Genomic DNA, 12,641 nt, shown 5'->3' with positions numbered 1-12,641 from the left:
GCAAGTTGGCTAACATTTGAAAAATCTTATTTAGTTTTTCTATAAATTAAACATTAAAATAAAAAGCACACTGATGCAGGGCTAGAATCTGGGCCCATGTGTCAGAATAACAGGGTTACCTTGGAACATTGGTCTGTTCTTTGATAGAAAATTATAATGAATTATAGAGGGTTTATGGAAATCTTGCCATATGGTCAAATTGATTAAGAATGATTTTATAAGGTTTTATTAAAAATTAGGTTTAACATTAATAATACAATGAAAAGGTAGAATTTAGTTTTCTCTTTTGAACAAGATTTTCACATAATATTGAGAGATGATGAAAGATTTTTCTTTACCTTTTAAATAAACTGCAGGAAAAAAAGGGAAAAAGAGGGGAAAGAAAAGAGACAGCCTCAATTGAGCTCATATTATCTTTACTGGGTCTTATTTGGAAAGCTGAGTCTCCCTTCTACCAACAAGTAAAGGTTTTTGCACTTTAAAATTTTTTTGGTTATCACTTCAGCTAAATAAATGACCTATAATCCTATTTTGGGGTATCAAGTGTTTTAAACCTTTTATATTTGACACACTTTCCAAAACCAAATGCTAAAGTAAGTCTTTTTTGAGGGTCCCCTAAAGTCCGAAAGAGACATAATCACCTTTGGCATACTAAAACCATACAGAAAACATTGACAAATATAAAATGGTGTTTAAATTTATTTAGGTTATATTTATATAAATATATTATCAGTATGTGTTCCAAAATTATTTAAGCTTCCTATAATTCTAATATGTCTCCGTATACGTTATCAATAATATTTATAATTGTTACATTCAATTGTTTGTGTGCCACAGAGGTGACCAGATTTCCTTGTTGATTGTGTCTTTAACCATTGCTTTCCTGAGATATTTGTCACAGATAATTACTATCTTGATTGATCCTTTTAAAAAGGTGGTTTGTGACTGGGCATGGGGGCTCACACTTGTAATCCCAGCACTTTGGGAGGCCAAGGCAGGAGGATCACTTGAAGCCAGGAGTTTGAGACCAGCCTGGCCAACAAAGTAAGACCCCATCTCTACAAAAATTAGCCAGAGATGGTGGCATGCATTCATATTCTCAGCTATTTGGGAGGCTGAGGTGGGAGGATCACTTGAGCCCAGGAGTTTGAGGTTGCAGTGAGCTAAGGTCACACCACCACACTCCAGCTGGGGAGACAGAACCAGAACCTGTCTCTAAAAAATAAAATAAGTAAAAGGTGGTTTGCCTTTTAAAAGATACTCTTGGCTGCAGATTTCTGATAACTTTGGAAACTGTGCCATTAAAGTAGAGGGAAAAACTTCCAGGACTCTCACAGGAGAGCTGATGTGTTCATCAGTATCAAGCAGAACAGGAGTTAATTGCATGAACTGAACTAATAGAAGACTGAAATAATCTTGTTATGACTTTTTGCTTGAAATGTGGCTGATTCTTTGTGTTTTGTTTTTAAGAGTCAAAAAATTTCTTGTCTTTTGAGCTATTTACATCTTTTAACAATTGAGTAATGTACACTCCTGTGAGCGAACTTTAAAGCATATTTCTCTCTACCTGATTTCTCTAGAATTTGGAAGCTATTTCTGAGTATTCTTAGCTTATGGTAATATTGTTATTTGTATAATTTCAATAAGGATCTGTTTTCTTTTGTAACAGGACACAATTGGAGACGCTGGCTGTTTTACCATTGCTTTGGCTGGAATGACATGTTTTCAGACTGTTTTGAGGAACTGAAGTTGATCTAATAGAGCCAGTAAAAACTCTTTGGAAAAACTGGCCTCATACTTTATCCTTTACAGGGTTTCTAAACTGTGGTAGATAAAGAACGTCACTCTTTTTTTTTTAACCTTTTATTTTGAAATAATTTTAGCCACACAAAAAAGTTGAAAAATAGTACAAAAATCCTGTATGTATCCAGATTCCCCAAATGTTAACTCTTTTTTCTTTTTTTTTTTTGAGACGGAGTCTCGCTCTGCTGCCCAGGCTGGAGTGCAGTGGCGTGATCTTGGCTCACTGCAAGCTCTGCCTCCTGGGTTCACACCATTCTCCTGCCTCAGCCTCCCAAGAAGTTGGGACTACAGGTGCCCCGCCACCACACCTGGCTATTTTTAGTAGAGATGGGGTTTCACTGTGTTAGCCAGGATGGTCTTTATCTCCTGACCTCGTGATCCGCCCACCTCGGCCTCCCAAAGTGCTGGGATTACAGGCATGAGCCATCACCGCGCCCGGCCAAATGTTAACTTCTTATATAACCATATTACAATTATCGAAACAAGGAAATTACCATTAATACAGCACTATCTAACCTACAAACTTTATTCAAATTTTTACCAATTGTTCTTTTTGTCATCTAGAATCTAAGTTTAGGATGTTCTTATGTACTTTTTGTCATCTAGAATCCAAATTTAGGATCACACATTGAATTTAGTTGTCATGTCTCCTCAATCTCCTTTAATCTGGAACAATTCCTTCGCCTTTCATGACCATGAAAGAATGTTGCTTTCTGACAGGCCTAGGAACCCCAAGTTATTTTGGGATCTCAAGAAGAGAAGAACTCACTCAATTTGTACAGGTATCTGCAGGCACAGATAAATAGTTGGCTGGGCTCAAGAGGCTTTTTAAAAGATTTAATCTGAGCTTCCTTATGAAATAAATTCCAGGAAAGCCTTTTATTAAAAACAAAAGAGCCTATATAGCAAATACTTATTCTTGCTGCTCAGTATACAAATAATTGAGCCAAGTATTATAAAACTAAAACTTATTTTGCAAATAAATTGGTCCTATTATGATTTGTCTCAGGTAGAAATGGAAAATTGGAGAGAGAAAAATTATGTTTCAGAAAAACTATAGTTTGCCTGTTATTAGATTCCAACCTTGTCCATTGTTTTTGAGTCACTGCTAATGACCCAATATCTGTCACTGCTAATGACCCAATATCTGATTGGTTCTCAGGGTCATTCACCTGGATCTCTCAAGGCTTCAGGTCAGTTCTACAGGGATTCCTGAAGCTAAGACTATCATTCCTTAAGTTGGGCTCATTATTTATCTTATAGTCTGTGATTCACTTAAGTGCTGTGTGGATAAGAGTACTAATGTTTTTGTTATGAAGACCTTGGTATCCCAACCCAGGGACCTGTGAATACACGCAAACAACTGCTAGATGGTTTCAATCCTCCTACCCTATGGGCAACCCTACCCCAACTATTCCCCTGTCAACAGGAAGAAAAGCAGTCATTGCCCTTTTCCCATCCCCATCTCCATAGCTCACACCTCAGGATTGATATGTACTAAAACTGAAGGAAGAGATTGAAACCACCTTTTTTTTTTTTTTTTTTTTTTTTTTTTTTTTTTTTTTTTTTGAGACGGAGACTCGCTCTTTCACCCAGGCTGGAGTGCAGTGGCGCTATCTTGGCTCACTGCAAGCTCCGCCTCCTGGGTTCACGCCATTCTCCTGCCTCAGCCTCCCGAGTAGCTGGGACTACAGGTGCCCGCCACCGCGCCTGGCTAATTTTTTGTATTTTTGGTAGAGACGGAGTTTAACCGAAACCACCTTTGCAAAATTATGACAGAAGATAAATCTGACATAGTCGATTCCACCTTGTTTCTAATCTCCAAGCTATACTTGGTCATTCCTGCATGTAGACCAGCTGACTTTGGGAGAACTCATAGTTTAACTTTAAAGCAAGGATGAATAGCCCTTCCCAAAACTAAACTGCCTTTGTATAATTAGTGAAAATCCACAAGTTTAGGATTAGAGAAGGGCCTGAATTCTGTTAAGATGTAGGCTTAGTTAAATGATAACCAGTCATTGTTCAAGAGGTCACAAGATTTGTGGCTTCTTCAACTGCTTATAGATAATATCACTATTATAGAACCTAAGATTAGTTTTAGATATAACATCACTATTGTAGAACCTAACATTGGTTTTTTGAAATGTTGTTCAGACTGACCCCACCTGGACTCATGACCCATGACTCAACTGGTCCTGTGGCCCCACCCAGAGACAGACTCAGCACCTCAGCAAGGACCATTTTCCACACCCCTATGATTTCATCCCCAAACAATCAGCATTCCCCATTCCCTACTCCCCAGTCCACCAAACTATCCTTGAAAACCTCTAATCTATGAACCTTCAGGGAGATTTATTTGAATAATAACTTTCTCTCCTGCATGGCATGGCCCACCTCATGTCAATTAAACTCTTACTTTATTGCAGTGCCATATGGTCTCAGTGAATTGGTTTTGTCTGTGCAGCAGGCAGGAAGAACCTCCCTGGTGATTACAAATATGCCAAGTACTCTGTTAGTTATTTGGAAATCAGATAGCTGTATAAATTAGACATGTCAGCCAATCATAAATTATTTACTTGTTTCTTTTTTTTTTTTTTTTTTTTTTTTTGAGACAGAGTCTCACTCCTGTTGGCCAGGCTGGATTGCAGTGGCACAAACTTGGCTCACTGCAACCTTCACCTCCTGGGTTCAAGCAATTCTCCTGCCTCAGCCTCCCCAGTAGCTGGGATTACAGGCTCCCATCACCACGCCTGGCTAATTTATTGTAGTTTTAGTAGAGAGAGCATTTTACTATGTTGGCCAGGCTGGTCAGGAACTCCTGACCTCAGGTGATCCACCTGCCTCAGCATCCCAAAGTGCTGGGATTACAGGTATGAGCCACCACGCCCGGCCTACTTGTTTCTTATAATAAAAATCCCACAATGACTAAGGTTCAAATGAGAACCAACAGTTGATATCCCTTGTCATCATCCTTCAGCACCAAGATCATAGCAATCAATCTTGTTCTTCACTTTGGGTTTCCACATGAAGCTATAATTCAAGACATAAAGAAAAGTCCAGGCTGGGCATGGTGGTTCACGCCTGTAATCTTAACACTTTGGGAGGCTGAGGTGGGTGGATCACTTGAAGTCAGGAGTTTGAGACCAGCCTGGCCAACATGGCAACCCCATCAAAACCCCATCTCTACTAAAATACAAAAATTAGCCAGGCATGGTGGTGTGCACCTGTAGTTCCAGCTACTTGGGAGGCTGAGACAGGAGAATTGCTTGAACCTGGGCAGCGGAGGTTGCAGTGAGCCAAGATCACGCCACTGCACTCTAACCTGGGTGACAGAGCGAGACTCCCTCAGAAAGAAAGAAAGAGAGAGAGAGGGAGAGAGAAAGAGAGAAAGGAGGAAAGAAGGAAAGAAAAGTCCAGCAGCCCACACCAATGAACTAGTCTTGAATAATCCATGGTGAAGATAACAAGCTATCTAGCCAGCTCTTGGTGTCTGAATACCATCCCATACCAGAGCTCCTCAGAGAAATCATTGATTCCAGGGCTGAGACAGGAAGTATCAACTAAGTGTAGGACATCATATTGCATCAGCAAGCACAAAAATGCTCAAATACCAGTTGGAGGAGGGCCAAAGGACACAGGAGCCAGAATGAAAGGGCTCCTAGAAGCCAAATTTAAGACAACTCAAGAATAAGAATAATGGTCAGGCATGGTGGCTTATGCGTGTAATCCCAACACTTTGGGAAGCTGAGGTGGGTGGATCACTTGAGGTCAGGAGTTTGAGATCAGACCTGGTCAACATGGTGAAACCCCATCTCTACTAAAAATACAAAAATTAGCTGGGTGTGGTGGCATGCGCCTCTAATTCTAGCTACTCAGGAGACTGAGGCAGGAGAATCACTTGAACTGGGAGGTGGAGGTTACAGTGAGCCAAGATGGCACCACTGCACTCCAGTCTGGGTGACACAATAAGACTCTGTCTCAAAAAAAAAAAAAAAAAAAGGAATAAGAATAATGACTGAAATTGGTTATAACACATTGAATAATAACTTTTTAAGAACATGAGTCCAGGGCCGGGTGTCGTGTCTCATGCTTGTAATTCTAGCATTTTGGGAGGCCAAGGCAGTAGAGGAACACAGGAACAAAAAAGACATAAGACATATAGGCAACAAATGGCAAAGTTGCAGATGTAAATCCTACCATATCAGGAATTACATTAAGTTTAAATGAAGTAGGCCTTATAAGGCATAGACTAGCAAAATAGATTTTTTAAATAATCAAACTATATGCTGTCTTAAAAGACACAATTTAGAATCAAAGTCACAATTAAACTAAAAATAAAATCATGACAAAAAGATATGCTATACACACAGTAACCATCAGAGAGCTGAAGTAGTTGTATTATATCGACAAAAGAGACTTCTAGACAAAAAAAAAGTTACCTGAGACAGAAAGATGTTTTGTAACAGTTAAAAAAAAACTCAATTTGGCATGGAGAAATAATAATTATAAGCATAGATGCACCTAATAATAGAGCCCCAAAATACATGAAACTAAAATTAAAAGAATTGAATTGTAAAAGAGACAACTCAGTAATATAGTTGGAGACTTCAATACTCCATTCTCAATAATTGATAGAGGCCAGGTACAGTGTCTCAAACCTGTAATTCCAGTGCTTTGGAGGCCAAGGTGGGAGGATCAGTTGAGGCTAGAAATTAAAGACCAGTTTGGGCAACAGAGTGAGACCCCATCTCTACAAAAAGAATTTTTTTTAAAAAAATCTCTATTTAACAAGTAAGCAAGTTACACTAGTAAAATGGTGCTATCGTGTACTTTTTATTTTCTCCATCCTTCACTCATTATTCGAGCCACAGCAAACTTCCTTCAGTATTTCAAATGAGCCATGTACCTGACTATTCCAGGACATTTGCGTTTTTCCCTCAGCCCCTCCTCTTTACTCACAATACCCCATACCTTTCCTTCAAGTGCTTACCAAAATTATCATAACTTGCTCAATTATCTGTTGTACTGTCTCCCTCAAAAGATTATAAGGTCCAAGAGGGGATGACTTGTTTATCACGATATCTTAGTCCTAGCGCAATGCCTAGCACATAGTAGGCACCCAATAAGTATTGTTAAGAGAATGAATTAATTTGTTTAGTGGGTTCACCAATGTGTCATCAACTATCGCATATCTCATTATTGTTAGAAAAGCACACTTAATTTAGAATAAATTTGTCTTCAAAGAACAGTTATCATTTTTTCTGTTTGTTTGTTTGTTTGTTTGTTTGTTGAGACAGGATCTCGCTCTGTTGCTCAGGCTGGAGTGCAGAGGCATGATCTCGGCTCACTGCAACCTCTGCCTCCCAAGTTCAAGCAATGATCCTGCCTCAGCCTCCCGAGTAGCTGAGATTACAGGCGCGCACCACCACGCATCTAATTTTTGTATTTTTTAGTAGAGACAGGGTTTCACCGTGTTGGCCAGGCTGGTCAGAACTCCTGACCTCAAGTGATCCATCTGCCTAGGCCTCCCCAAGTGCTGGAATCACAGGCATGAGCCACCATGCCAGCCAATCATCATTTTTTTGTTGTTTTGTTTTGTGTTTGTTTGTTTTTTGAGACAGTCTCACCGCAACACCCAGGCTACAGTGCAATGGCACGATCTTGGCTCACTGCAACCTCCGCTTCCCTTGTTCAAGTGATTCTCCTGCCTCAGCCTTCCGAGTAGATGGAATTACAGGTGCCCGCCACCATGTCCGGCTAATTTTTGTATTTTTAGTAGAGACGGGGTTTCACCATGTTGGTCAGGCTGGTCTCAAACTCTTGACCTCAAGTGATCTGCCTACCTCAGCCTCCCAAAGTGCTGGGATTACAGGCATGAGCCATCGCGCCGGCCCATAATCATTTTAGATTCAAGTCTGCTGATGTTCCCTGAAGGTTTCTGCCAGCCTGTTTCTCAGTATCTTTGTAATGAAGGTTTGCCGGGAGGTAGAAAATCAGGCAGAATGAGCATGCACTCATTTGCAGGGAAAATATATTGTAAAGAGCAGAAAGAGTAAATCAGGCAGAAAGCATCTTGAAAAGGTTCATCTGATGGGTCTTACTGCAGCATCTGGCATACATGGATGTGGCAGGGCAATTTAAAAAGTGACTTACGGTTCGTTTGCTTGATTTTGCTGCTGCCAACCATCAAGGAGTGAGTTATTTTTGTTTCCTCTACCAGGAGAGTAGCCAGTATCTCGGGTACTAAAATCTGGATTTTTCTCTTTTCATGGGAGCAGTTAAAAAGTGTTTGTGTTTCAAAAAAGGGTGAGTTCATGTCCTTTGTAGGGTCATGGATGAAGCTGAAAATCATCATTCTGAGCAAACTATCACAAGGACAGAAAACCAAACACCACATGTTCTCACTCATAAGTGGGAATTGAACAATGAGAACACTTGGACACAGGGTGGGGAACATCACACACCGGGGCCTGTCGTGGGGTGGGGGGAGGGGGGAGGGATAGCATTAGGAGATATACCTAATGTAAATGACTAGTTAATGGGTGCAGCACACCAACATGGCACATGTATACATATGTAACAAACCTGCACGTTGCGCACATGTACCCTAGAACTTAAAGTATAATAATAATAAGTGTTTATGTTTCTTAAAAAAAAGAATGAAAGAAAAAGAAAAAAAGAAGAAAGAGAGAGGGAGGGAGGGAGAGAAGGAGGGAAAGAAACTGCACATTGGAATCTACTGACATGAAAATAATCCCTAAAAACAGGCATTTTCTGTTAAAAGCCTAAGTTTATTGAGGGAATTAACTAGCCTGGAGAGAGGATTCAATGCAGGCCTTGTGTTTTTCTGTTTGAGAAGGGGAATCTAGAATGGGATTATTCCCTCAAGACTCGAGAGAGCAGTGGGAGGAGTGGAGACATGAGTCATGAATGTTCAGAAGGTCTGAGGTGGCCAGGCCTCCAGATGTGTCTGCCCACTAATCCTTGGAAGGACTGAGCATGCCCTGCAGTGTGGCATTTCTGTGAATAGGATCTAGTAATCTGTATTTAAGAAACCCTCCAGAGAATTCTTAAGCATTTTCAAGTTTGAGAATCACTGGCCTATAGTATGATCCCCACTGGGCTTTTTAAAAATTGTATATGTGTTCATGTATGTATGAACATACATACATTTATTTTAAAAATCACATATGCATATGGAAAATGACCTAAATAATGTGCACCCTGTTCACAATAACATCTGGATGAAGGATTTAGATGGCAAAAAGTACTAGTTTCTTTTTTTTTTTTTTTTACTTTATATTTATTTTATGTTGATTTTATCTTTTAAAGATGTTTCCAAAAGAAAATATAAGGTGTAGTGTGATCCGGGCTCCACTTCTCGGAGATTATCTGGGCTCTGTCTGCCCTCTGTCATTTTGTCTGGCTCACCTCAGGCTCACAAGATGAATGCAACAGCTCTGAATACCACATCCAGACGTGACAATACCGAAAGGCCACTTCCTCAGTGTCTCTTTTGTAAGAGTAAAAAATTTACTCCTTCAAGCTCCTAAGAAGCCCTCCCTTGTGTGTTATTGGCTAGAATTGCAGCACATTGCTGTGCCCTAGCTGGTCAGGAAGGGGTACAGAAACAGCATAATTGACTTGGAGCAAGCAATGTCTACCCTCTGGAGATGCACCTTGCTGTGCATGGCTAATGGAGGGAGGGAATGCTGAACGAAACCCAGACAGAAGGAAGAAAGCGATTGGACGTTTTGTAGACAACCAACTGTAGCTGCCACATGTGTTTACACTGCTCTTCATAGAGGTAGTTATCCATTTTAGCTAGAATCAGTTAAGTTCCTGTTGCAATTATTGAGGATTTAGCTGTTTTACATCTCACTATACTCCCATTCTCCCAACATTATTACTCTCATTCTCTCAATATTATTATATCCATAAATTTTGGTTGTAATGAAATGCAGCATTTACATTATCATGGCTGCATAAATATTACTTTCTAAACTAAGTAGTGCTTTCTAATTACATTTTTTCTCACTCAACTTTGTTTTTCCTGTAGTTCACAGTAGCCTGAATTCTTTTTGTAATTTGCTTTGTTTTTTATGACCCTTTTCTCCCACAGACCTGTCAAACAGTATTTTCCCCAACACTTAAGCACCTCAAGCAATCTATCAATTCCCCCCACCTTTTTTTCTCCAGAATATCTCCCTCTCACAACCTCTTATTGTTCTATTAGAATCTTGATTGGTTGCTGCCTAACCCTAGTATACAATTGTACGAGAGAAGGAGAATCATTCTCTCCTTCTTCTGTGCTGGATACCCAATTTCCTGGATCCCCTAAATCTTTTTATTATTTCCTCATTTTTCTGAAACACACATATTCTTATAACATGATGGTTAAATTATTTAGTGCCTGAATGCTTAAAATATCTTTATAATATTTTTTTGTTTTGGAAAAATTTCAAATTTATAGAAGAGCTGTTAAGAATAAGAATATACATGAAACACTTGTTACCCTTTACCCAGACTCACTTATTAATATTTTACTCAATTTTCTTCAGCATTTTCTTTTTCTTCCTTTCTTTCTCTCTTGTGGATGGGTGAATGAATATGTGATAGAAGATTAGATAGACAAATAATCATTTTTTTCTAAAATATTTAAGGATAAGTTACATAGGCCGGGCGTGGTGGCTCATGCCTGTAATCCCAGCACTTAGGTAGGCTGAGGCGGGCAGATAACCTGAGGTCAGGAGTTTGAGACCAGCCTGACCAACATGGTGAAACTCCATCTCTACTAAAAATACAAAATTAGCCAGGTATGGTGGCGCATGCCTGTAATCTCAGTTACTCGGGAGGCTGAGGCAGGAGAATCACTTGAACCCGGGAGGTGGAGGTTGCGGTGAGCCGAGATCATGCCATTGCACTCCAGCCTGGGCAAAAAGAGCAAAACTCCGTCTCAAAAAAAAAAAAAAAAAAGTTACATACACCATGGCCCTTTTTCTATAAACACTTCAGTGTATATATAATATTTCTATGGAATAAAATATTATCCAAATAACCATAACACAGTTATCAACTTTAGTAAATTTAACATTGATCCAATGTTTTCATATATTGTCTAGATTCTAATGTTGTAAATTGGCCCAACAATGTCTGTTTTAGCAGTTTATTTCTCCTCTAGTAGAAGATTCAGTCAGATCAAGCATTGCATTTAGTTGACATGTCTCTTTAGTCACCCATAATCTGGAATCTTTTCTCAATCTTTGTCTTTTACACCAATTAACACTTTTTTAAGAATACGGAAACTCCTTTTGTAATATAACGTACTCTATTTTGGGCTTATCTGGTGCATCCTTGTGGTTAGATCCAGATATTTGTCTCTGGTTAGAAAATTCATTCAAGTGATGTGCCTTTTTCAGATCATCACATATGGAGATCACAATTTCTACATACTTCTCATTGGTGGTGTTAATTTTTTGTGTCCAGTCAAGATGTTGTACAATCTCTAGATGCTTACTGTGCTTTCTCTTGCAACTAATAAGCTTTCCATGGGTAGATATTTAAGACTGTACAAATATTCTCCTCCTCATTAAATTTCCCTCTAGATTCAGCATCCATTAATGATTGTTACCTGAACCAATCTTTACTATAATGCTTGCAATATGATTATTTTTCTAACTCCAGCATTGTCAGTACATTTATCAGTCAGTGCGTGGCATTCTGCTCACATAAATTTACTTTTGATGGATATTTGACTATGGGTGTAATTCTAGGTTGAAAATAATTTTCTTTAGGATTTTGAAGGCGATCCTTCACTATCTTTCAGCATCCCATGTTGCTATTGAGAAGCCTGATGCCATTCTGAATCCAATTTCCTGATGTGTAATCTTTTCTTTATCTTTGGTGTTCTGACATCGTACAATAATGGATTGGGATTTTTTAATTTTTTGCCCTTTTTTCCTGGAGTCCTTCTTCTCAGTTTTTCATCCTCCTCCTCCTCCACTAATTTGAGCTGGTTGTTGCCTAAGACAGGCGCACAATTGTCTTCCTGTTCCTTCACTTTTCTATGAATATTTGATCCTCCATTTCCTGGACACAAAGCTTTTCTCTTTTTTGGTTTATTCCCTAATTTTGCTAAACCACATGTTCTATAGTACTATATCTCAAGCAATTTGTTAATAGAAAAAAGTTGCTAAATGATACACTAAAACTAATATAGAATCACTGTACATAGTTGTACCTGGCATAACTGTCTCCAGTGCCCCTGGAACAACAGCATCTATGTAACTTTTTAAAATGTACAAATTAGCAGAATATTGTGCACATCTCCCAATTAACAAGTAAGCTATGTTTAATGGATGCAGGAGATGTGAGTCTCCTGGCTCACATCTGCAATCCCAGCACTTTGGTAAGCCGAGGCTGGAGGCCAGGAGTTCGAGACCAGCCTAGGCAACACAGCAAGAACTCATCTCACCAGTCGTGGTGGCTCACACCTGTAATCCTAGCACTTTGGGAGGCCGAGGCAGGCAGATCATTTGAGGTCAGGAGTTTGAAACCAGCCTGGCCAACAGGGTGAAACTCCGTCTCTACTAAAAATACAAAAAAATTAGCCAGGCATGGTGGCAGGTGCGTAATCCCAGCTATTTCGGAGTCTGAAGCAGGAGAATCGCTTGAACCCAGGAGGTGGAGGTTGTAGTGAGCCGAGATCGTGCCACTGCACTCCAGCCTGGGTGACAGAGGGAGACTCCATCTCAAAAAAAAAAAAAAAAAGAAAAAGAAAAAGAAAAAAGAATCCATCTCTATAAAATTAAAAAATTAGCCAGGTGTGGTGACGGACA

Source organism: Pan paniscus, chromosome 2 (assembly GCF_029289425.2).
Source record: "Pan paniscus chromosome 2, NHGRI_mPanPan1-v2.0_pri, whole genome shotgun sequence".
Taxonomy (NCBI): domain Eukaryota; kingdom Metazoa; phylum Chordata; class Mammalia; order Primates; family Hominidae; genus Pan; species Pan paniscus.
The sequence above is the reverse complement of the archived record's forward strand: the minus strand, read 5'-3'. Positions refer to the sequence as shown.